This window comes from Wasmannia auropunctata, unplaced genomic scaffold (genome assembly GCF_000956235.1).
Source record: "Wasmannia auropunctata unplaced genomic scaffold, wasmannia.A_1.0 LD334721.1, whole genome shotgun sequence".
Lineage (NCBI taxonomy): Eukaryota > Metazoa > Arthropoda > Insecta > Hymenoptera > Formicidae > Wasmannia > Wasmannia auropunctata.
In genome coordinates this window covers 348,160-376,023 of record NW_012028169.1, presented here as the reverse complement: position 1 = coordinate 376,023, position 27,864 = coordinate 348,160, and the positions used below count along the sequence as shown (strand labels likewise).

General features: G+C 37.4%; 1 long non-coding RNA gene across 2 annotated transcripts in view; it reads left to right on the top strand.

Moving 5' to 3' along the window:
* Nucleotides 1-2,213: 2,213 nt before the first annotated feature.
* Nucleotides 2,214-27,864, top strand: part of LOC105458067 — a 77,509-nt gene continuing 51,858 nt past the window's right edge. For both annotated transcript variants that reach the window (XR_975483.1, XR_975482.1), the window contains exons 1-2: nucleotides 2,214-2,347; nucleotides 2,450-2,541. This is a non-coding gene — a long non-coding RNA (uncharacterized LOC105458067). The remainder of the gene's footprint in view (nucleotides 2,348-2,449; nucleotides 2,542-27,864) is intronic.

The following is a 27,864-nucleotide window of genomic DNA, read 5'->3' as shown; positions in this document are numbered from 1 at the left end:
TTTACGGCACTCCCGAAGCAAACGCGCGACGCGGTTTGTATTTTTAATCAAGTCGGCGACGAGTACGTAGCTTCCTCGTTGTTCTGATATGACGTGGGGAATATCTGTAAGATATAGTTAAGATATTACTGAATAGGTCAGAGATTAATGAGAGGAGAATGTAATTAAAGTGATTACTGTGCAAAGAGTATAAGAGTTATGCTCAAGTAAAAGTAAAATTTTATGTTAATTTCGTTCTGAACCGAACAGTAGAGATTTGATTAAGTTTCGTGAATTATCAGGAATTGATTGGATTCAAATTAAAACAACGCTCAAAATAATCAATATGTGAAAGGCAATTTTTCAACGTATTGAACTTTCAATTAGTCTTTATTAATATAATTATTTATTTTTTTAAAAGATTGAAGAAAAAAAACAAAAAAAAACTTATATTTGTAGATAATTTTTTTGTCTCTAACAATTGCGTAATTTATCATTTATTATTTACTCAGACTTTTAGATTCATATAAAACGATCCGAATATATAAAAAAAAACTATTAATTTTATGCAGATAAAAAATGATACTTACACCAAAATTCCTCCGCCGGAGCCCGATGCCTCTCCTAGGCCTCCTCCTCCTCTCAGAACATTTGTGGTTGTCCTCCTGATTAAAATTGAAACAGAGCTCAAAATAATCAATATGTCAAAAAACATTTTTAAACGCATTAAATTATCAATTAGTCTTTGTTAATATAATTATTTTTTTTAATTAAACAAGAATAGATGATTTTTCTATCTTCAACAATTTCGTATTCGAATCATTTAAATTTAATGTTTTATTTAACGTTTAAATTTAACGTAATTTATTGTATTCGAATCGTTTTATTTAATAGAACAATCCAAATACATAAACAAGAACTTTAAACTTTGTGCAGATAAAAAATGGTACTTACTCCAAGGTTACTCTCCCAAAACCCGATGCCTCTCCTAGGCCTCCTCCTCCTCTCAGAACGTCTGCGGTTATCAGGCCTCCTGATCAAAATTGAAATAGCGTTCAAAATTATAAACATTTTAGAAGATAATTCTTACGCACATCAAACTCTTCCTCTTTCAATTAAATATTTTTCAAATAATTATTAATTTTCCGAAAAAGAACTTCATATAAGAATATAATTTTATGATTCTATTATATTGCGTGTTAGAGAAATACAAATACAAATTTCACTTACCATGCAATTATATCAGTCGCGACGCCCTTTGCTCCCAATCCGATCTGTTCCGCGTTCTGAAAATGCAAAGGGAACTCTATTAAAATGGTGAAGCGGCTTCGTCTCGCGCGGACAGCCTCGCGCGCCAATAGCGCCGCGGCGCCGCTGCGGCGGCGTCGGTGCAACATAATTTACGTTTCACGGCTTGATTTTCGGCCGAACGAGTATTGCGAAATACGCGTTCGAACGAAATACCAATGCATACGCGCCTCTTATAACGATTATTAATGTGCAATAAGCGCGTGTATTAGTTATATATTTAAAATGTGAAAAATGCGAAAATAAGAGTAATTAGACGCGTAGCGACGCCGGCCGTCGTGATGCCGCGCCTTTGACATCAGTATCATCGTTTAAGATTCGCGATAAGCATGAAATTTATATTTTGCGATAGTTATTGTTATCTATTATTAGATAGTAAGTGGAAAATTCAAAATTATAATGGATTTCTTTACCAATTAAATGAATTGCAACGTCACGTTCCGGAGGCGATCTTTCTCGTGCCGGTGGCTCACCGAAAGGGAAAGTGACGCGGCGCGTCGGCGACAGTGGCGGCGACAGTGGCGCGCTGCGACGCTACACGTCTTAATTTTCGGTCGAACGAGATCGCGAAATACGCATTCGATTGAATCAGAGTGTGAATGTCGAATCTATATTACGCGACTTACAATGCAAGTTTGATACAATTACGATACGGCGTCGCTCCGCATGCTACTCTTAACTTTGTGTTTATACGTACGTTAATGTGGCGTACACAGCATTTATTGCTCGAAATGCGGAAAATGTAGGTTTCAATACAATTTAATCGAGAGTCGCGACGCTGTTCATCGCGGAGCCGATCCTTCTTGTGCCCGGCGACGCGTCAAAGTGACGCGCGTCGCGTAAAAGATATTGTACCGCGGAGCGCGTGAATGCTAGGTAGTAGTGGGCACCGCCAGGAGAGGGAGACACAGTTAAATGCCGGTATTGTAGATTGTCGGTCACTCTTAACCTCCAGTTTCTGTATATCTTTGCACAGCTTTGCATGCCGTAAAAATTGAATTTATAAAATGATTTAATTTTTCAGACATCATATACGATTAATGCAGTTTTTATACAGTGAGTAAGTTGTTTGAATATATTTTTCATAATTTTCATGTTCTTTTTCCTCAGTACGAATAGAAACTATATTCTAACCTAAAAATATTTTTGCATTTTGTTGCAGTGATTAATAAATTTGTATTCTGCTGTATATTGTATATTTTGAGATTCAACATGAATGTTAAGGAAAAGATCTCTACTTACAGAAGATAAAGTGTAAGTTTTTTTCTTTACTTCTTTATTAATAAAATATATAAAAATAGAAAAAAATATAAATGTATATACATTTGGAAATATGCGTTATGTACATACATGCCCAGATTTAAATGTGAATTCCATTTCCCACTGTGTTACATGACTTATTTTATTGTTAGTTTACTACTTCTGGATTCTTAACATAATAACGCTGAAAACCGTCCACTTTACATTTTAAGGAGAGGAGTCAGGGGTTTAGGGAGTTTGTTTAGAGTATTTGGAATTATAAATAATTATTATTAGATTTTTTCATTTTGAGTATTTAGATTTATACACATAAGTAGTTCTTATTTTAGGTAACTTCAAGACATATGTTCTAAGAAGTTTCGTAATAAACTTCACACTATTTATCTTTTTGACAAAATGTCAATCATTTCGTTAGAACATATATTACTGGAAGGAGAATCTTACCTATACCACCCATACATCGAGCTGAAGCCAACATCTATGCGAGAGAAAAGGTATAGATTGTCTGTAATGCGCATGTGCCATTCAGCCCCCACTTAGCCCTGTTTTTTATTTTTTTTTAAAGATTTTTGAAAAATAAGAAATTAGACAAAACGGGCTGAGTTTTGAGAAATTGAGAATTTATACCTTTCACTCTCACACAGATGTTGGCTTTACGTCAGCACTCTATTCTCCTTCCAGTAATATATATTCTAAAATCATTTCAGATTCTTAAATTTTTTTTTCTTTAATAATGAATTGTTAGAAAATTAAAAAATTAAAACAGATATAAAATTATGGCAGTTGTAGGAATTAACGAATTTGGAAGAATAGGGAGAATGTGTCTTGCCTCGAAAAAAATATTGATGCAAGTTTCCGATTATACGAATAAAAATACAAGTATAATGTAGTATTACTAATTAAAAATTAAGTAATAATTTATTATTCAATATATATCACAAGTAAAATTAATCAACGATCTATTTCTTACAACCGAATACATCATATATCTTTTTAAACACAAATATACTCATGGGCTACATCCTTTACCTCTGGAGTGTGATAATGATTTTATAGTTCGTGGTGATAAATACAATTTTAATTTTGCTACACTTAAAAAAAATTAAATTAAATTAAATTAAAAAAAAAAAAGAAAGAAATCTTAAGCTATCTAAATTATTTTAATTTGCCATCTTTATTTTACAAGTACTGCAGATTTTAATAAACTCAATGTCCTCTATGAAACACAAAATAAAGTGTATTCGCAGGTAACTCTTGTAATTGCCAGAGAAATATTTTGTATACTTTATTAAATTTCAATCTTCACGTGCTTACTTTTTATTTGATTTAATATTTAAAAACATGATATAAATATTACTTTGTATTAAAAAATCTTGAACTTTATTGTTCAATGAGAAACAAGAATCGCCACGTCGCAAGAAAAGCAACCATGGAAAATACCATGGAAGAATAAGGGAGTGACGTACGTAATAGAAAGTAGCGGATCATTCACATCTCTGCAGGAGAAAGCAAGCATAAGATTTAAAATTTATATTTTTCATTGCAGTAGGCTTTAATGTTAAATGTGAAAAATTATTAATTCGACAGAAACTTGGAAAAGGAAAAGAATACTGATCTTTCTTAATAGTTATTAACATGTCACATTATATTAAACTTAAACAAATCTTCTTAAACTACTCTATCTCTATTCTCTAACAGCATCCAATGTCATATAGCTAAATTATCCGGCGCATCAAAAATAAAAATGGCATATTATGCAGTTGTATATCGATGGCGGCGCAAAAAGAGTTATTATCACTGCCCCGTCGATCGACGCGCTCGTTTTTACGGGGTCATCACACCTGTTACAATCCCAAGAGAGACGGTGTCGTTTCTGCCACGACACTTTCCTAGGCCTCATCCTCCTCCTCTCGAACTGTCAAATTTTCTCGATTATTTTCTTACAAGTTATCAAACCTTACGATTCTCATGAACTCGGACCTCGTCGCGTCGACGCGCGGCGTGTCCGTTTTCCAGAGACAGAATGACGGATAATAGCTATCGAGAAAACTATATGTTTGAAACTATGAAGGAAAGTTTGAATTTGTAAATACGTGATTATAAAAAGATACAACAAAAGTACAAATTGACAATGAATAATTATATTCTCATAGGTTTATCAAATTTTGCAAGTTGACAGTCATTTATATAATACACGTCATTATTCACAATATACGGATAACAAATTGAAAAACTTATATATTTATACATTTTTATTTCAATTAGAATTTTAGAAAAAACGAAAAGAGAAAAGTCCTATTCTATATTAGAAATTAAAAATTATGTGTAAAACTTAAATATGTATTTTGTAAATATAGAAATAATATATATATTACTTAAAGTTTAATAACAGAATTCTTCAAATCGAAATATTAATATAATGCAATATAATGCACACGACATTAACAATAAATTCATATTTAAATACTGATGTTCATTTCTGTCAGTATAGATTAATCTCGATTTAATTATTCACTCTATCTTTTTCCAATTCTTTGAGTTAGCAAAAGATAAAAGTTAACTGTTAAATCAATATTAAAATTAATCTATATTGATAGAAATAGACATAAATATCATTCAAATAATTGTGTTCAATTGCGGATCTTCTTCCAAAATTGCACTTGTCTCTTCTTAGCCAATAATACGCTCAATGTCTAAGCAATAACATTATATTTTCTCGTATTTAGAACGCGCTTAAAATGATAGCATTTAGCAATAATTCACGTTACATACATAGTTACACGACACATGACAATTTATATTACATATATTATAAAATCTCAGAAATAAAAATAATCGAGTGCATTTATTGATAAAAATAAGTTAAAAATACGAATCATATTATAGAATTTTAGTCTTAACACGCTAACATACAGCTAATAAACATGTTCTAAATACGGAATTGATCTTTTCCATTGCATCTATGCAATTCATTGTGTATTTTTTATACTGTAAATTTGTATAAACGTACACAGTGAGAGCGACCATATATCCGGGCCTTTTACATTAACAAATTAACACGTTAACGTATTTCTCCTGCCAGCTGTAGTAGCGCGGACACGCACTTATTTTATTTATGAATATAAAATAGACTCGAATCATACCCATTTTCGACATTTATAATTTTATCGACAATGTCAGAAAATGGATGTACCCATTTCAAAACTGTAAAATGTAATTAACCGTGATTAAAAGAGGATATTTCGAAAAGGCCTGTTTTTGATGCACACGGGGAAAATAAAATTGACATAATTTCTTATAGTTTTTGAAACGAGAAATCTAATGATAGTCAGTTAATTAAAATTACACAACACATGACGGGAACACATAAAAAAATTGAATTAAAGGAAAACGCGTGGATGTACTGGCGCTAGTGTACGGGGGGTTTTAATGGTCCACGTAAAAGGTCGGGATGGCCGTCTCGTGCTTCTCTCTGCTTCTGATAAAGTAAATTTTCAGGAAATTATACGATAATATCACATGCGTGTACTATCCAGTGATATACCGGTGGTTGCTGTAGCTTACAAACTTTCCTTGCAGAGGGCAGATAATAGTTTACTCCTGCAATCGATCGATTCTGAATTGACTATATTCTTCCCAACAAAATATTTAAGAGATCGATAAACTATTTTAAGAACTGACTACAGAGACTGTGCGGATATTCTTCGAAAGGAAATTTCTGACGAAAGCTTATTAAAAACTACCCGTTTCTTGCTAAACTAATTTTCCTTTTTTTTTTTCAAACACTTTTTAATTTATTCATTATAATGCAGATCGTACAACTTTCTACAATATTATGCTTATGATTAACTTACAGTCTGTAAACATAATATAGATATGTCACATCTATAACATAAACTTGGTAATTTGTACCAGATTCGTTGTAGCAAAGTTCAGTATAAAAGTAATTTAATTTTTCAGAAAATAGATTTCTTTAAAACCTTGTTGTCCGATTTTTCTTGTCTGCAGATCATTTAACTTCAAAGTATCTATCAGGTAAAGGTAAAAACTTTTGAGACAGTATAACTGTCTGACAATACTTAACATTGTTAAAAGTTGACATGTTATCAAATAAATTCACAATCTTTCTTTCTATCTTCAACTCATTATTTCACATAAAATGTAACTATCAACGAGTTATAATGGTGAGAGAAAAGCGTGTATGTGTGTGTGCGCGCGCTGACACTTCAGCTCTCATTCCGTTTTGTTACGCTCTTCGGTTCATTCCGAAGCCACGTAAAATTCGGGAGATCGACTGTAACGAAGACCCGACGGTATAATAATGATATTCGGGAAAGAATTATTATAGAACTTGGCAGCGCACTTCGGAGTAACGAGGGGAAAAAAGGGCTTTTCTCCATAAGCCAGCTCGTACATCATCGGCACGAATCCCTTCGGACGGTTATAGAACGAAAGAGGCGGCGATAACAAAGGCGCCTACGTCGAGCGATACTAGATGCTTTGTAAACAAACGAGTCTTCTAATATTAGACCGTATAATAAAATATATCTGGGCATCATATATCTATGACCTCACTTGCCATTTTATCGCAAGCCTATTATATATTTTAGCGACTCGAAAATCGGGCTACAATATTTCTGTGTATTTATAACTGCTGTGACTAATTTTATATGAATCATTGTTCCACGTTTGGCGTATACGATGATTCTTTTTGCCGCCGTTACATTATTATATTAATGATGTCATGTATGATCGGTGAATGAAGTTATGACTTTTACAATCCGTACGTTTCTCTTAGTAATTTTATGAAAACGCTCGTTACATGTGTTTCTCTGTATCCGCATATAAAGTCAATACCGTATCGGCGATTATAATAAATTTATCGGAAAAATTATGTGACTCTCGCTGACGCTGAGCAAACGAAGCACAGATTTTACAAACGGATATGTAGAAATAGCGTTTTCAATATCCGCGAATCACTTTTACAATATTATTAAATTTTTTTAAATAAAGATAGTTAACCGCGCTCTTTGCAAAGTATTTTATTGCTAAGGGCGTCCGCAGGATTTTTTCTAGAGGGAGGCATGATCCAAATTTTTAATACGAACTACCGCGAGGAGCTAATGTCCAAACGTTGTGCACCTGTATTGTATTTTAGCTCTCTCATATTTGACAAACATATTTATTATTTGTAAAAATAAAGGCAAATTCTGAATTTTCTTATACTCGTTTAATTTCAGGGGAGGAGGGGGCAAATTCCCTTCCTTGTCCCCCCCCCCCTGCGGACGCCCATGTTTATTGCCAATACTAACAATGCTTTGTTTACACTAATAAACAGAAGCTATATATATAATAATATTTAAACAATCTTTGAATAATTAGAAAGCGTGGTACATTAATGTATAATTTTCCGTTCGTTCTTACTCTCCGTTGCGATGTTATTGTAGGCAGTGCCGTTTTATTCGGATTCGGATTGCCAGTAGTCGCGGTATAGCTTAACGCAGACATTTCAGTTATTCGCTGTTGCTTCAGGAAACATAGTCTAAATGCAAATGATAACAGAAAATGATAAGAATCTGTACCGCTCATCCAGTAGTTCCATCTAGTACGTAGCGATTTCTCCGTCCGCACAATTGTAAAGGGACAACCCTTAAACACGTTCGACGTGTTATTCTTCGATAGTATTATCGCAAAACTCGCACGCGCGGGCTCGCCCTCGTCGTGTCCGTATCGCCGTAAGTACACAGAGCCGTGGTATAAAGTGCTCGAAGGAGCGGACCCCTAACACGAGTTGTTATTTTTATCGCCTACGGTGTGTTTTCATATTTCGTCCAAGGTTCACTAATTTTATCTTATACTCACGTATTTTCCACGACGCTCTCCTGGACGCGCGTCCCACCCCCTCTTCCCCCACCCTCGCTGCAAACCACTTTTCAAAGAAGTTTTTCAGGACTCTCTTTAAGATCAGTTAATTAGGCAGTCCTCCTTTTTTTCCGGTCTCTTGCGGAAAAGAAAATCGTCAAAGTAGCTGGATTATGACAAGCAGCTTCCGGAAACCCGTAACATTTCCTTACTGTCCATAAGATAAAGGGATGTGAAAAGTTTTTAATTGAATGAAAGCAAACCTGTTATCATTATAATGAATACCAAGTAGTATTGGACTGCTTGTGGCATGGGAGCATTTATACGGCGTTCCATTTTCATCAATGTTATGAGAAAAGATCTCAAAGACCAAGTAAGATACGAACTTCATTTTTAAAAGTTTCCCTATTTAATTTTCTTATTATTAGCTCGACTCTCTGAAATGTTTACGTTTTATATTATTTTCTCTGTTTTAATTAATAGCCAATATATACAACTAACTTAGTCGCGATATGAAGTAGCGCAATGTAAATGAATAATGATACAGGATATCGACGTTTTTTATAGAAAATTATTTTGGAACGAAATTAAAATATTGACCTCTCTTTCGCTCTGTATAAAATCTCGGAAATATTAGACCAAAATTTTTTCCATTGTATACTTTCGAATTTACATAAATCGATCAGACGAATTCTCTCTCTGAAGGAAAATTTGATTTTTGTACAATAATTTTTATTACAATGATTTTCAAACATTATTTTTCATTTTTATTTACAAATTGATTAATTTTACACATCTATTATTTATACTCTACAACTAATGAATTCGGATAAGCATTAATTTGGATAATTGCGTAGAGAATCAATTACACACTAATGTTTTACTTAAATTGATTAATTCAAATTTATTGCAACACGTTTTCTAGCTTGTCCTATTTTCTGGTCATTTTTACTTTCTTCCTAATAATCAGTTACAGACATCGTAATAGCAAATATTATGTCGATATGTAACTATATCGAGTTAAGACTATCACATCTGTATGCGGCTTAACTGCATACGCTATGTGCATATCGCTTCACGGAGCAATCTTTTTGCCTCGTTCGCAAAACTCGACCCTTCTCTTATTCTCGAAAGCTTGGAATATCTCTGGCCAAGTCGTAACTGTTCCTCGTGGTACCCGAGGGATAAATTGTTCAGCCTCATTCTTTTTTTCTGTTGAAAATTGACCACGTTGGCTGACCATGTCGCTAAACGTGAATTGGTTTTGATCTAGAGTTTACGTCTACTCTCAATTTGCTGTGGACAAAAATGCTTCTGTAATAAAGTGCAATGAGCAGTCATTAAAAATAACGAAGAGAGTGATAGCTGTATGTGTGTGTATGTGTGTGTGATCTCTTGAAATATTATAATAGGATGAAAAAACAAATCACTATTATTTAGTTATTTACTATTTTTTTACTATTTACTAACAATTTTTTCGAATTTTTGATATAATAATCGCTGCAAAAAAAAGATATTTGAACGACGATATAAATTTAATCACTTGACATACTTAAATAATTAAAAGAGTGATATCTTTCTCCCTCTTCCACGCACAAGTTGGCTGGAGAAATTAAAATAATTTCTCACATTCACGTTTATGCAAAAGTGCTGAAAAGTGATTAAAATCGAAAATTGCACTGCAGTTTTTTCACAGGCGTTACCTAACGGGCTCAGATACGAAGTCATTAAAAATATGAACGAGAATTGAACGAGAAATATGAACGAGATGGTATTAACGGTAGATCTGGTGGAAGAGCGATATAGACCGTGCAAAACTAAATTATTCCACCCGTTACCGGACTGCTTACGAATAACAGTTTGTCAACGTACAAAACAATTTTGATATGAACGTGTATTACTGTGAATGAGACGTAGTATATATATAAACGCATAGAAATTGAAATAGATAAAAAGAAAATCAGTCATTATTGTTGCTAACTTTTTAACGTGAATAATGATGTATGAATTGATAAACATTATACAACATTATGTGACATATAATTTTTAAAAATAAAATAAAATTTTTTTGAAGATATTTCGATTTAGAAATTTTACATAAATGTATATATGTATACTATAAAATTAAATAAAATTATAAATTTAGAATTAAATTGATTTATAATTCATGATATAATTAATTTGTTCACAAAATAATTTATTTTCGAATGTAATTTAGCTATTGCGAGTTTTTAAAATTAGTTTCCAAGTTGTTTATTGCACTGTACTGTAAATTTAGTTCAGTGATCCTTATAAAAGACGCGGATAAATGACATTTAAAAAGCGAGGACAACATCTACATTCTATAATCCTTTTATATCCGCTTTTGGTATAACAGCAACGGGCGTGTTAATTAACCGCTTATACTTTACACAAACTCATGCTTTCAGGTTTTTTTTTCGCTGAACGAAAGGCTAGGTAAAGAGGGTTCTTAAACCGCTTTTCTTTTAAGAGGAGCGTAATGAAGCACGCTACGGAACGAAGAAAATAGCACGTATTCTCTATATAAATCGAAAGCGGTAATTTTCGCCATTAAGCCAAGGCAACGGCATTCTCCTATACAGAAACAGTCAAGTAAGCGAAACTGATTCGATTTCCGTTGTTCATTCACTGGTCAAAGCGAAATTTACCGTCTTTATAGAAAAATCACGCTGTATATAATGTCATAATAGACGCGATATATTTCTTTTAAGAAATTAAAAAAATATTCTGATTCAATATTAGTTAAAATAAAACAAATTTTGATGAGAAATTAACTCAATTTATAAACTTTTCCATTAGCCAATTTGATTGCGAACGGATTTATCATTTTTGCGAATAAATTGCTACATGAAAGAGAAAAATAATTCTTTTTTAATTTATCTGAAATGGTAATTTTAGTCTTTGTTTACGATAATATTTTTCAATTGAAACATTTTCCATTATGAATGGTTGAAGCGACCGAGATTCACAAGACGATAAAAGTATCATTACACACCTTCGCAATTTAAAAGCCCAATCATCTTAGTTTTGATCGATAGTTCTTTTTTTAATTGTTCATCTTTCTTAAGAATAAGCGTAAATAGAAAGTGATATCCCTTGTCGTATGATCAAATTATTTACCGGTTAAATAGACTTTGCGAGGTTTGACATTTATCTCGATCAAATATCGTCAAGATATAAAAATTACAAAATATAATATTTGTCTCTCTGTTTTGCTACGTTGCCAAATACGCTAAAGTGCGTTTTCGAAAGCCAATCCGAAGAACGGTGGCGTAAGTGACGTTCACGTTTCAAGATGATCGTAAACGGCGTGTAACAACAGCTACGGAAATGCATCCGCTCTCGCCTCTTAGTAGCATCCCTTCCCGGTTTTACGGGGACAAGCGAGAAAGGGAGGAAAAGCGAGAACGCGAGAGGCGGCAGGGCCGGACGGGAATTGCAGAAGACAAAGACGAGGGGAAACGAACGGAGACACGGGGAGAGCGAACTATGGCGTCTTAGATGGCAGATAGCGGTTTTATGGAAATTCTTCGCGGTCGAGAGCATGCCTAATGCTCTGAATAATATTCCGCAACCTAGCTCGCGAGGTCGTATAAAATAGGCGGCTCCAGGACCCCGCACGTGGTAATTGATGATCTTTTTATTCTGCCTGCACGATGCACCTTATTACACCGGTGCGCCTGCACCACCTCCTCCTGCCTCCACCTGCCCCTGCGCCGGCAACTGCCTCCTCTCCGGCTCTCTCGCTACCTTTCGGCTGGATTGCAGCAGCCTCAGCTTTATTTCTTCGCTGCTTATTTATCTCCCGCCCACCATTATTTTTCGCAGACCATCTTCGCTTGTATATTAGTAACGACAGTAGACGCTAGAGTAGGTCGTATCTTGAATTTTCCTGACGTCATATCTTGCACCGTCTCCAGGATTTATATCTCCAGTGTAAGTGGATTATTAAACACATCCCTTTTGCGGCATGATTAATACTTTCTGCATGGCTGCGTAGTCACACGAAAGTTATATATATGTATATATATATATATATATATATATATATATATCACGCAAATATTTAGAAAAATTATTGGAGAAATTAGCTGATAATTTGATGTAATTTGTAAATTGTTTTAATGGTGAATATTAATTAATGATGTTAGAAACTATAGATTTGGATTAATTCGATGATATTTCTGATGGATAATGTAATAAAATAGCGATAAATTATGTATTATGTAAATGGTATTAAAGTGATTCGATATCTCATGCGACTCATTCCATACATATATATACGTATATAAAGATACATAAATTCGTATATACAACGTTCCGTTGATATCTTTAGATTGCGAATTCTATCGCCACTTGTACAGAATATCGCGATAGTATCGTCAAATGGCAGCAGTCTGCTCGCAATTATACAATTTATCGCGGATCGGATTTATTGCAAGCTCGAAGCAAATGTCGTTCGACTTCGACTCTCCTTTCCTGACGAATCACTCCGCGCCCCGCGCTTCGCGAAACAAGCGTCTCAGAATCGTAGAGTGCCCCCTCGCCGCGGGCATTCCCTGCACCACCATCGAGATCCCGACGTATTTCTCCCTCTCGTATTTGCTTGAACGTGTCTCCCCTTACTACTCGCGTACGCAAACTGGTCCTCGAGCTCGGAAAGTTTTATTATTGCCCGGAGGGTATCACCGCCAGGCAGTAGACATAAAGGATCCTTTCTACATATCCGCGGTCGCGGGGGGTAAGATTTTGCTAATGCGCTTACTCGTCTGCGCTCAAGCCATCCGGAATGCGTTCCACGTATGCTCTAATCTGAAATTCTGTCGCTCTCAGCGAATGGTACTCCCCGCTAAAAGCGTAATGAGACATGAAAGTAGAGGGTAAAACGTCTTCTTCGATTTGCGTCGCTCGCATTTACGTTTCGGGATCTTATTGCTTATCGTTAGACGTACAAAAGACGTATGTCTTAGAGTCGAGAAATATGAAAACGGTGCAGTACAGAAGGTAAAATATCTCCAACTCTCTTCATCGATAGTACAAACAACTTTAACGATCAGGCCAGGAACTTCGCCCTTATTTTAAACGAGATATCGACATAATGAAGTACATTTTATTCGATGGTAAATATCGATGCAATTTAGAGCTCTCTTTGATGAAGGTGTATTATATTGGTGGCGCCGATGCTCTGGATCGATACGATAACACTGCATCGAGATGATGTTACAGAGATTGGAAGACTCGACCGAATGCATATTGAACTGGAATTTTAGTTGTCGGTGAAATCGATGAAAGATGAAATTGTTACGTAGATTCACTCGGAGCTGCGTATAAAATGCATCTCCAAATAATTGATATATAATTTAATTTAGTAATACCGCCGCGCGCATTCGTATCTGATTGTGAGTTTTTAATCCTTGATCGCGTATAAAGTATCAAAATAACATATAAATCTCAATTCTCTAAAAGGTAACGATATGTATGTGCAATGGCATACACACGTACAAGTGCTCTAAGTGCATTTCTAAATAACGGTTCGAATGAACTCGCGTTCACATATTCGCGATTAAAAGGCCGTATTTGCGCGATACACGGCAGACGCGCGCATTTGCCATGCACTCCAAAACCTACATCTTTTGATGGAGAGCAAATGATCCGTGACGCGTGAGGTCCTATTTGCGTTCCGCAAATCAAGCACAAGACAATTATTTTTTATCGATCTGACCGTGGACCCGCCGTCGAATGCTTCCCAGACTGCCGAAGAAAATGGAGGCGCAGTAGTTCCTACTTGAAAATTTATGGGCTACTACCTGATGGAGACTCATGTTTTATGAATGATCGGAACTTGGATGCAGCAGCGTCCGACATCATTGCTGATCGATAGAGAAAATTCGAGTCCTCGCGGGGGAGGGTGACTCCCACAACATTGGCCCCGCAAAGAAGATTGTTTGGCTATTTAAGATAATTTAATCAAAAACAAAAGGGCAACGGCTCGGCTTGGAGGCGGCAGCCCCCCTCCGGGTGGGGTTACCGTAATTTTCTTCCACGTACCGCATCGCTGATGGCGCTCTCCGAAAGAAAGGCTTGGGCTAAATTTATGCGTTACCAGTAATATGCCCGTGTACGCATCAGTATACGTTTGAAATTAATTCTCGTTAAGCTTGATATTAATTCACGTCGTGTTTTACTCCTGCTCGCGCAATGTATTTGACGATAAATACAGTATTTTAAGTTTCTGCTCTACATTTATAACCGTTATTAAGCGTAATACTTATGCCATAAATATGCGCATATTTCTAAACGCGAACATAATACGTATAATGTATTTCTGTATATTGTGCAGCATCTTAAAATATTACATAATCGTAATACATGCGCCCTCTCCGCAATTTATTCGTAATCGAATAAACATCGAATAAATCTCTTAGTCTAGAAATATTTTCTCAAATGCAACTCATTTCTTTCTCGTCGATGCACTATTTCTACCCTGACAAAACGAACGTATTATTTCTAATAGAATATTTCTTTTAAGGACTCACTGCGTTTCATGATGCGGCAGTAGCAGTGCCCATGTGCCCGCACATCTCATAAATATTCTCGAGGGAGTGCCGTGGCCAATTTTCCGAAAAATCTGATATGGACGCGTATAATTCCAACGAAGGGAGGCGAGCGCGCTTCTCCTTTGTGCTCTCCACGAGACACTGCGCGATAAAAGGGTAGTCTCGTCCTAATCATATTCCGTCGGTCGTCTTCTTCCGGCTATTCGAATAAATTCTTCAGACAATCGTTCTATTAAGCGAACGCCGAGCTATTCAAACCAATAGCATAGCGGGAACATTCTTGCCGAATTTGCCGCGTTCGTCCATTACTCCCCAATACGCGATACAGAAAAAGGAGCTTTAGTGAGATTCGCCGAGAACGACGACGATGCGAATATATCCCGACATTCTTGCAGCTCCGGGAGACCGCGCTAACGTGCCCGAGAACACGCGAGGCAGTCACCCGATTATCAAACGATGACGCGAATGCAGCCTAGTTATTCTTGATATGCTGCCTCCTTTACGGCACGCGGGCGTTCTCGCATGTCGCTGAGCGATGACGAAAGGAAACGCATCGAGGAGATTCAGGAGAGTCGTAGATGCCTTGCGTCTCGAGTTCTCGCGCAACGAGAGCTGTATATTAAAGGGAGGCATTATTTTTATCGTGTTCTTACGAAAAAAAAAACTTTGTCTATTTTTATTTCCAATACTTCAGGAAGTATTTATAAGGATTTCCAATACTCTACAAAGTATTTATAAAACCCGAATGAAAAATGTAAGATTTTTTCCGTTCCTTCCTTTCCCGCTGCATATAGCTCTGTTCACAGTGCGCCTGAATTCTTCATTCGGGGGATAAAATTAGGCAATATTGGAATAGTATATCGGTGCATGAGACGTTTCGCGCGGGTCAGGAAACGAGCGCGATATTTCGATAGTGCGACCACTCGACTCGGGTCAAAAGACACAGTGTCGTGTGTCCGTGATTATATCGTCAAGTTTACGTTGTACGTCATCCACGTCACGTACAAAGATATCCGACGGGTGAGCAGAGTGGATTTACAAAATTGAATATGCATTTGGCATATCGTCAGCGCGTGGGGTGAGTTCGGGAATGCGGGAGATTTGTGACGAGCGGAGGACTGTCTTGGAACGCGAATCGCGCGGAGCGTCTATTTTTTCTCTCTGAGAAAAATCTCAAGTGCGAAAGAATGGGGGAGCGCGTCTCGTGCTGCCGCAAGTCGTCAGGAAAGAATATAAATTTTCATTAATGCAGAGCGATGAAAGGCGCCGCAGATTGGGAAGGAAAAATAGCTTGTCCATTGCTTATGTCAAATCGCTTAATTTCACGTGGGAAGTGTGAATACTGATTCAAATCCACGATATAGTTTAATTAGAAAAATGATAATTCATATGTATATAATTTCCCAAAATACATACTGTAACATCAAGTATAGAATAAACGAAGAAAAAACATCCGTTTTTAAAAGCAGGTAAAAAGCGCGTTTTTGAATTAAAAAACATTTAATTAATTTTAAAATATTTTAAACATACATGTCACTTCAACAAAAATAATTTGAAATGTTATTTTAAAATTTCATGAAAATATTCTAACAAAGCCAATATTTAAAATTGCCATTATTATGCCATTGTTACTGCACTTCAACACGGTCAGAAATATTACAAAGAAACAAATGGATAAATCTATCATCCACCAATAGAAATTATTACAAAAATGTGACTTTATAGCCATTTTTGTGTTTATAACGCGACATTAATGAAAAACGAAAAATGCGGCTGCATCGTCGAATTACAATATAATTAATCCGCAATTGAGAATCTTGTAAATTAAACGTGCGCGCACATACTTTCTACGCTACGCTCAAAATTCCGTTCATTATTGAATAATTGCTATCATAATAGAATATTCGGCGTGCTTGTCTCATAGTTGTCTAAACCATCGTTGAGTTCCCGCTCGGTGACATGGAGCGTGTTGAATTTATAGGCAAACGGAATTGTTTCGACGATTTATTATTAATACAGTTTTATCACGTATTGTTTATTTTTATTTTTTATATACGTATATACGTATGTTTATTTTTTTTATTATTGTTACGAAAATATGCGTTGCGAGTCGTCAATCTTAGGTGCCATCCAGTAACGATAATAAATTATTCATCTTTCTGACCTACGCGATCATTATCTAATATTTCTCTCTCTCTCTCTCTCTCTCTCTCTCTCTCTCTCTCTCTCTCTTTCATTCTCCGGCCTGTCATCTGTATCCAGCGCAAAATACTCCTCTTGTTGATTTCGGCCTTCATCGAGTAAGTGCCCGCAGCCGGCGCGTAGGTCCTGGCAACTACGACGATATATCAAATTTCTTTCTAATAATGGCACGGTGGCCCGCGCGCCACACCGGACGCCCCCGAAAGTATCCAATATGGTGACACCCCGAGAACGACACCTGAGAAACGAGGGGCGTCGCTAAGTTAAAGCGGCTGGTAATCCGTGGGTTTACCGGGAGAAAACTCAGATTCAAGTTATCCCCCTTTCTTTTCCTCGTCTATCGCAAGCCTGAAGTAGTGGCACCGTCGCCGCTCGCGCCGCCGCCGCCGCCACCGCCGCTACCGCACCCTTCTTCGCACCCCTCCGTCACCATCGCTACCGCTACTACCACCAACAGCCTCCGCATCAGCAGCTAGGATCGCCTTCAGTCTCCGTCAGCGTGAGCCTCGTTCTACTCTCCGTCCTCTCCGACACCCTTTCAACTATATTCTCGGCTCGCCGAGGTCAGCTTATGAGAAATCCCTCCTGCCGCGTGCTAACATTACGGTTCAGTTCTCGCTCGCCCGAGCAACTCCCTAGAGCTGTCTATTAAATACCTAATATCAACTCATGCTCGCTTCTCCCATCTTCCATCATTCCCGGCCATATCCGTCTTTCTCTTTCCGTCTCTTCCGCCACCCCCATCTTTCTCCCTCTCACAAACACACACACACACACGCACTCGGCGTCACCTCCTCGCCATTCCTTCGTCCTTCTGGCTCTCTCTTTTCCGCCTGCACCCTCTCGTTTTCGCACGCACGGTATCCCTCTTTCGCATGTGGCTGCAAACTCGACCCCGCCACATTTCACACTTACACAGTGCCAAAACGTTAGTCTCTCCTCGCTCATCCCCACTCAATTGCCCCGCTTCCATCTTCTCCCCTCCCCCCTCCACCCCTCAGCGAATATTCTCTCTCGCTTTCCCGATCCCTCGCAGTCCCGTACTCGAAACCTAATCCAAAACGTGCCGAACGCTATCCACATTATCATTCTTGTAGCAGACAACGGAAAGTTTGTTTAGACCTGGCGCTCATCCTCTTTCCTTCCCTTCGCTGCCGTCCCACTTCAGTACGCACTCTGGCAGCTCTCGCAACGGGAAGCGGGAAAATCGTGGCGCGTCTCGTTCAGCAGTGGTGTTATACGAGTTTCGAGCACTTTACCCGCTAATCTCTGGCACAGGGAAGGGGGTTGCTTGCCGCGTACGCAGATACGTTTGGCCGCGTTTCGGACGCGTATTGCGTACCATCCCCTTTACGCGAACGTGATCCAAGAACATCGCGAATCGATCTCTGCGTCTGCGAGCCTTTGGAAAGGCGTTGTCATTAAGCCGTCATCCATCGTGATAAGTTGTCGTGTCGCGCAGTAATAAATTGCTCCGACCATCTACCAGAACGTTTTTGCCGCGTTATAGATTATGCTTGAATTAAGCCACCACCGTCGGAGGACTGAATCCGATTAACTTGTTTTATAAAATCGCCCGGCTGATGTATCGATAAGGTAAGATTTATGCAAACACGGGATGTAATAACGAGCGACGGGGGGAAGGGAGAGAGGCTGCGCATAGCAAGAGATTGACTTGTACTACTTATTCTTACGTATTCTGGTTAGTGGTAAATTTACTTTCGGTATGTATACTCATAAATTACGGCGGGCGACTGAAATTTCGAGTTTGCAAGCTCCACTTTCCAATTTCGTTCCATCCACCTTCCCTTCACCCTCGTGCGCGCAACGTTACAACATTATCATCGTGTTTACTGTATACGTTGCAACTTCTTGATCCGCCATCTTTCCCGTACACCTATCCATCATTCTATTTCCAGCATGCTAATTCCCACGAGCGCGCAGGTATTAAATGCGAGAGAATAATAATTCCTAATTCTCCACTACCATACGGAGGCGAGCCTAGTCATCAATGCTCGGCTGGGGATTTGTGGATGGAGATTGGCAAACGTATTACGTGCCGGCTGCGCGTGTAATAGTCCAGGATTATGGACATTGGAATAAGGAATTGGGAATCAATATTGCGGGTATTTACGGAAGGACTCGCCCGAGCACCGCTGTCTCACCTCTTCCACTGTCCGTGGCATTAATTGCGCATTTCTCCTCTCCCTGTCCGTCTCTCTCTCCACGCCCTCTCTCGCGCTCCTGCGCTCTCGCGATACGCTGCTCCTTTAATTAAATCGGTTTATTAAGCCTTCGAGTGGATGCACCGCATCGTGGGTCCTTCGTTTTCCCTCCTCCCTCCGCCCCTCTTCGCCCCCCCCCTCCCTCCTTCTTCTGATCGTTTCACCCTTTTGTTTCCCGCGGCCGTTTCTTTTCTCTTCTCTTCTTCTTTTCGCTCGTTTCTGCGGGAAACGTATCGCGGTTATATCGCCGACGGGCACGTTCGGCTTTACGATCCGTGTTAATACCTCGTGGATAACCGCGTCGGGAAAAAGGCGATTCAACTTTGCTGAAAGTTTTTTCGGGGATTCACGTAGAGGCGAGGTTAAGCCAGGCTCGCTCTCATAAAGTAAAGACTGGCGTTTGAATTAAACATTAGTCTATGGATAGTATATCGACGGATATACTATACCACGCGCGCATCAAACTATAACAATTACTTCATACGGTGATTAAGCGATGCCGCTGCCTCCATTGATGACCGTTGTTTCAAATTGTGGCTGAAAATCCGGAAAAAGTTGATTTATTACTTTTCAAATAAATTGTTACTTATTCTGGGGATATTGCAGGGAAAGCAAAAAAAAATAAAGACCAGTATTTTATCGAATCATTTGCGAATAATTTAATGAAACCATTTCGCGTTAAGCGATGAATGTAGCGCACGTATAAAAGTTATCAAAAGATTTTTACACCAAGTTTAGAATTTAATGTACTTTCTCTAAGACTTTCATTATGATTTGTAAGGGATTGTATACACACGCAACAAAGTATATGCAATGAAATGCATTTAAATATCATCTGCAACATTGTTCCGAACACCTGCATCTAATGCGGCATTAAATACCTTTATTTAACAAGTTACACGAATCTACTCACGGGCACAACTGCGCGCGCTTAAGCCAAAGCTTAACTAAACTCCCGCTTACAGACACACTCTCTATTGTTCAATCGTCAATTATCACGCTTGAAGGAGTGTACAATAACAATTCAAAGTTTCGAATAATTTGAGAAACAGAATTGTTATTTAGGCAATATATTTTCACATGTTGCATACTTTTTCAAAACATTAAATAATTTGAGCTTAATTAACTCATAATTCTGTATAACTAGATTTCTCATTGTTATCCTCAAAAATCATGAGACATCTTTAATAAATAAAACTATATTTAACTAATTATAAGACATTTTCCAAATAATTTTTCTCTATTTTTCAATATTTATCTGAATATAAAATAATTGGACGGTACTTTAATTTCGAAGATTAGATATATTTATACTTTGATATAAATTTGGAAGTTTAATCTTAAGACTCGGAGTCTTAATCTTGGATACTGCGAGCACAGAAATACAAGTGGACAAAATATTTATAATTCGTTTATAAATATTTAGTGTTTCTTACATATCAGATTTAGTAGAAACGATTTTGTATGACTAAATATAACGCAAGTCGCGTCTGATTCCTACATGAGATTTGGCAGTGTAAATTAATCAAGTCAGACTTGGGTCTAACGAACCGCAATCTATAATTCATGTTCCTTTCCAATTTCATCGCGTTTCATCCGTGACAGCGGCGCGTCGCGAACAATAATCGATATACGTAGGTTATACTTGGAAAATCTTCCTGATCTGGCGATTCGCGATTTGATTCTTTCGATTTGTTTAACTGCAAGCGACGCCGTTTAGCTTCGCCGACAAGTGCACCTTTCGGAAGTACCATAAACAGCAACAGTCGCTCCTTTTAAACGAGCCGGAGAAATGAGAAAAGCTTCTTCTTCCACTTCCTTTCCGCCTTATATTGCATTACGCGGGCATACATATTTATTCAGCGTACATAGACTTTCCATCGTAAAACGATGCGACTGTCGACGTATCTTCGTATCCGACGTGATACCTGGGACGTTTACGAAATCCGGGATGGCATGCCCAAACGTTCCGCATATTTGGCGCGTGGGCGCGACCGTCGTTTCCATCGGAGAAAATGCGAAAACGTTTCGGAATTGATTTATAGCAATTTTATGCTCATAAATTCATACGTAATATATTGTTCGACGTGTATATGCGTGTATGTATGTACATGTGTGTGTACGCACGCCCTGTAGGATTGACATTTTGCACGAATGCTTGTGACGAAAAGAATGCTTTTCAATGTTTTTCTGAATTGAAATCAATCAATCGCGATCAACGAAAATCTTTATGTAATATCGTGACGTTAATACTCGTATATATATTTGGAAAGCTTTGTTGTACGGAATAAGTTTTGCACGCCTGTTTGACATATTATTCCACACAATTAATTTCTCTTGCCTAATTTCGCCACGATTCTATTTCCACATTTGTGAGGTATTCCAGCAAAAGCTCACGTAGCGTGTACATGTCACGTGTAATGCAATCTCGATCGTGTTCGGGTGTAGATTTACTTTACTGAGATATCAAGATGCTTAATGCCAGGAATATCAAACTAACCGTGAGAGATCGGGACTAGGAGATTTTTCTCTATTTCCAGTAAATCTCTAAGTACACTCGCGCGCGAGACTACGTTCTCGCGCGCGAACGCGCCGTTTGATTTATAAATATTTATCACGGCTGCTGCGTTTTTAGCTCGCAAAGAAAATCTCGTGCACGTTAAAGCGGGAAAGAAAGTGGGAGAAAAAAAAAGGGTGAGGCGGAAAGAGAATTTGGAAGAATCGACTGCGTAAATGGTTGCGCGCGGTTTGGCAGATGCGATACGCTAGTTTCCGCGTGCGCGCGACGCGAATCTGCGTCGTCGCTCCGACGACGACGACTATTTATTTGCCAGAACGCCGAACGTGGATGACTCGTTCGTCAAAGCGTGCGGCATCACGACACAAAGGATAGCGACGTTGCCTGCGATAAGAAGGAGAAGACGACAAGCGCGCTGGCTCGTGGAAACGGTGGAAGCCGCCGGGAAGAGAGAAAAAAAAGAGGAAGGAGCGAAAACTGCGGGAAAAAGATGGAGCGGAGGATGCCGGCGGAGCGACGGCGATAGCGAGAACGCACGAGCGAAAGGCTACGAGATGAAATTCTCAAGTCATCCATTCTGCGTGTCAGAGGGGATTCCCGTGCGGCAAGAGGTACCGTCGCGGAACCGAAGAAAAAGAAAAAAAAACCCGGCTGGAGGAAGAGAAAGGAGGAGAGGACGAGGACAGGCGGAGGAGGAGGCGTGGAAGAGGGACGACGGGCGGCGGTGTGGAAATGGTGGTGCGCGACCGTACAGGGTTGCGGGATATCGGATGAGGGGAGGTTTTCACGGCGGGGAAACAAGGTAGCAAGGGAAACTGTCAGCAGAGCTCAGATTGTATCGTCGTTCCCAAAGGGAAGGTACACCGTCCACTCGAAAATCTCCTGACATATGGTAACCGCACACATTTGCCGTTCACGCTTCTGTTTGCCGCGCAATGAAGCGTTCCGACTTCGGTAGAGCAAAGAGGCGCGGAAAATTACTAACAATAAGTAAAAATAAATATTTTTCTTTCGGGAGGCAAATCTAAAATAAAAATAAATTCGTTTTTCAATCAGAAAGAACTATTATAGTTTTTATTGTTTCAAAGCTATAAACAAAATAAACTGCTTGCTTGATGCACATTTTTATGTTTTGCTTAATAATAATATTTTAAAATATTATTTGTCAAATAATATTTTAGAATATTATTAAATTGTCAAATAATAATATCTATAAAATGTAACATTTCATCATCGCATTTACGAAGTTATTTAAACAGTAAGGAAATTAGAAAGTAAGGAAGATGCATTTTTAGAAGATTTTAGATTTTTGCCTATTAGAACGATAATTATCCATTTGCTTGATCGTATGCTAATTTATTTACTTAATCATATTGTTGATTAACTTATTAATTTATTTATAAGATACTAATTAATTCATTTAGCACAATTGATTTATTAACTACATGTTAATTTATGGAATTTACTAAACTAACTGTAGAATGATACTTGTGCGGCAAAACAATCGCATTATTAAAAAGAACTTTGATTTTTTTAAAATTAATATGTTTAAGTCATAAATTAAATAACATCATGAATTGCATTTCTTCTGTAGTCATAGTGGTTTCTCATTTCTTTTTCCAAATGTTTCTCGTTATTTTTATATTTGTTACTGTTCAAATCACATATGACTACTTTGTTGAAAAATCTAGCGTGTTCTGTATTAATATTTTATGATCTAATTGAGGTAAGTGCATCCTGAAAGAACAAAATGTATATAGTAGAATATTAAAAAAAGAAAACAAGAAAGGAGAAAACACTTTACGCTGAAATGCTGTTTTTGAATACATAACTAGAGAATTGTAATATTAATATAACTATTCTTTAAAATTGTAAAATTAAAAGATTATATTATTATATGCTTATCCAAATTATTATAAAATAACGTTACATTAACACTTTTTCTGATATAATATAATTATATAATGATAGTGTATATTAACATATATGGAGAATAAAATATATAAAAATTTTGAATATTGTGCATGCATGTAAAAAGAGATGTATAGAATAGAAATTAACTACTAACTCAATTAAGCTGAAGAGAGTAAGATGCGCTTCTAGGTTAGTCAGGTTTTTTTAAGGAAGAGAAAAGACGTTCAACAAAATCTGCAAGTCGTTTCGAGAGAGAGTTAAAAACATTTGAGGGGGGGAGGAGAATCTGTCCCCTTGCAAAATGTGATAAATGTGTTGTGAAGCGAAGAAGAGAGTGATTAATTTACGTTGAGATCCGCGGTTCGACGCGGTTGAAGAATTTCAGATAAGGTATTTTATTTAACGACGATGTTAATGAGAACCATGGGGCTTTTTCTTATGCATAATGCAATATTGAACATTTACCTAAGTAAAGCAATGTATTCAAATAAAACTTTTAGTATCTAGGATTTCACACGGAAAATTATGGTCTCTTCATAATATTTCGTTCCTAAAATCTTTTAAAACTTAGCTCCGACATGTAAAATAATGAAAAAGCGGCAAGCAAAATTAATAAGTGTAATCAAATTTTCTCTGCAACAAACAGTCTGATGAAATTACGATGTTTGAAGATAGCTGGAAATTAATCGAACTACCGCTGCAATTTTTATACGCGCATAAAAAAGTCACGCGGCCTCCATTCCTTTCTCCGCCGCATAAGAATTGCTTATGAATTTATTATGGCAATTCGCGGCGGAGAGCACGGAGTGTTGAGCCGAGACTTCCGCGAATGTCTGGATCCACGATGCGGAATCCTACAAGTTGCCCGACATCTCGGCACTCTTGAGAATTGCGGCGGAATCTTCCCGTGGTCACCTCGAAAGTTCGGTGTAAGTGACATTTTGTTGCCAGGCTTCCGCTACATCAACGGTTACGCAGGCTAACAGCAATCCTAAATGCACGGACTGACAGCAAACTGGCAGCATTCGTTTCGAGTATGCATGTCAATAATAAATAACGCGGTTGGACTTTCGTGAAAGATTAATGCAAACGTTAAACTATTATAGCGCTGAGAGAGCCGCATTAGTTTCGCGCTATCAAGTAATATCACGCGCGCAGTGAAAGATGTATAATGGATAGTCCAAATGTTTTGTGATGTCGCAATTTTTTGTTGTTATAGCATGTTAAAAACATTTTTGTAGAAAAATGCTTTGCACTTTGAATGCATTAGTGATTCATATCAGGACTTTTAGAACTTTATGGGCGATTAGAACTTTCATAAATTATATCAAAATTTTGAAAATTAATTTTAAGGAAATTTATTATACAACAATAAATAATTATTGCAAATTGAAGTGTTTAAAAATTAATTAAATTCTCTGAAACATTTGCGCTGTTTTTGCAAATATAAATTTCAAATTTCACAATCTTTGAGACTAATGTAAATTTTATGTTATGATTAAATATCCTTAGAAACATTAATTATATTGTTCAGTTGTTAATATTTTATTCATTTTTGTACGAAAGCAATTTCTTGTATTTCAGATGTTGCAAAATTATTAGATATTAATAGACTGTTGAGACTAAATTTCCTTTGCAATGATCGTAAATTACATATCGAACGTGCAGTATAGTAAATTATTGTGTGATTCCTGTCGCTATCAAAATTAGATATATCACGCGGATATATGTCATAATGATTTATATCGTTGATTTCATATTTTGCACAATTAGACAGATTGGTCACGTTTCGCGCAGTTTACAGAATATGCATATACGTTCAACATTAATGCATTATTCGGCTTTATCAGTTGCATGTATATATTTTCACGTACTTTATATTTTATCATATGTTTCACGTGCATGCGCGCGTGCATATGAAACTGTAGCAGCAAATAACAACGCTCATTTATCTCTAACTTCACTTTTACTTCTATTTTATTTATATAATAGCTTCTTTCAGTTATCACTTTTCTTTTTAAGCTACGTTATTATATGAAAGAAGTTTTTATAAAACTGAACCGCGTAAAAGAGTCATTGAACGCTGATGCAGTTGGAAATAAGGATCAGAATATTCAGAATTTGGCCTGTATTAAAATCAAGGTCACATTTATGATCTATTTCGACTCACTCGTGACCGAATCGCGTGTGAATATTCTATATATACAATGTAGGAATTTGTGCAAATGTGTCACATAATTTTACGTTGGAAATATTATGTGAGTATTCACTCGAGGTACATTGCACTGTTATATCGCAGCATGATTATTAGTCTCATTGGTACGATCGCAAATATGGTGTGTACTGTAAACAAAGGTCAGAATCAAATATTCTCGCTGTTAATTAAACGAGGGGAAGCTGCGCATAGTCCGGTTGTGTTTACCAATACAGTGTTTACCCGAGGTTCGTGCGATTTGCACATATACTTTCTGAGATTAACTGTCGGCTGCTTCGTATTCTTCTGCTTTATTTAATCTTTCTATGTGGCGCGATTCAAAATTCTGTAGACCTGTCGCCGGCAATGCGAAATATTGAGGATGGCGATGTTGCCTGAAAGAAAGTATCGATATCCGGCGAAGTTTAAGAATAGTGGAATGGATTAAAGAGGCGAAAATGGAGGAGATAGCGGAGTGAGAGAAAGAGTCAGTTAGGAGCCGAGTATTCATTAAGGCTGTAATGGGAAACGTTAAACAGGGAACATTAACGTCAGTGTTAAGCTTATAGTGTCTTAAAATGGAAGCAGAGCCATGGAGAGTTAAACTCGAAGAGGTAAATGTTTATACTATTAAGATTTACAATAAATCGCTGTTTAAAAGTGGAAGTTTAAAAGTGGAATGATTTCGTTGCGAAATATATTCATTCAATTTAAGGACGTACTTTACGACAATAGGCTCACATGCGAGAACAGCGAAGCGTTGTGAGACGCATAACTGTGAAAAGTGGGCCTCTTATTGAACATCTCTTTCTGGTAAATTCAGTAAGTCTTAGTGCCCATTTTAACCGTTGGATATCCCGTAATTCACGACCGTAAGTTCAGCTGCATTGCGCAACTGGTACGAAATAATGTGCACGTAAGGTTATTTATGTACACGACAGAACGTGATTTCGTTGCTTCGCTCGATCTCTCGGAGAACATAAAACGCATTCGGTATCGATATTCGCGTTATATTCCGGTAATGTATTCCGCGCCTGCTGAATATGTCTCTCGACCTGCGATCGAAAGTGTCTCGGAGAGTTTTGTCATGAGGCAGTGCGTTCAAAAATTCAGAATGGTCATCTTTTGAACCTCGAGTATTTTCCACCGCTTGACAGACGGATTTTCAAGATGTATGTATACATATATGTACGTATATGCGAGTAAAATAGAACGATATTGCCGGAATACGAATAATATTAATTTCGAAGCAAAGAAGAATTTTGTGCAAAAAAAATTTAATTAATACGGCTTAGCGCAACTCGTTGATTACTCTCTTAATTAATGGATGGCTCTAAAATTTTCTTCACTGTACTGGCAAATTTAATTTCTGCTGGTGTAAAACCTTTTGCATCTCGTGATACATATTACGTAATAAATTCTATGTCCATAAGGTAACTGAGAAACACAATCGCTGGCAGTCAGGAAGTAAGAACGGTTTTGATTGTGTTCGGGAGAAGAAAAAGGAAGTCTGATGAGAACGCCGTTATTATCGGTAGAAATAATGAAACGGTCCGATTAATTCTTCGAATATCACGGATATCGAAGAGGAATGTCGAAGTAATGGATTTTCATTCAGCTTTTTATGATCGCGTTCCGGACCTCGAGATGGCTTGACATTCTCTCTAACACGCGTCGCGGTGGAACTTTGTTATAGCGGGCAATCGCCGTAAAATCTGTGTGATCGCTGGATGCGTACACTTTATCAAGTTCTCCAAAGGTTAGGAAGACCTGAGAGTCCTCATAATGTCAGTTCTTGTTTTACGATGATCTTGGGTTCTCTTT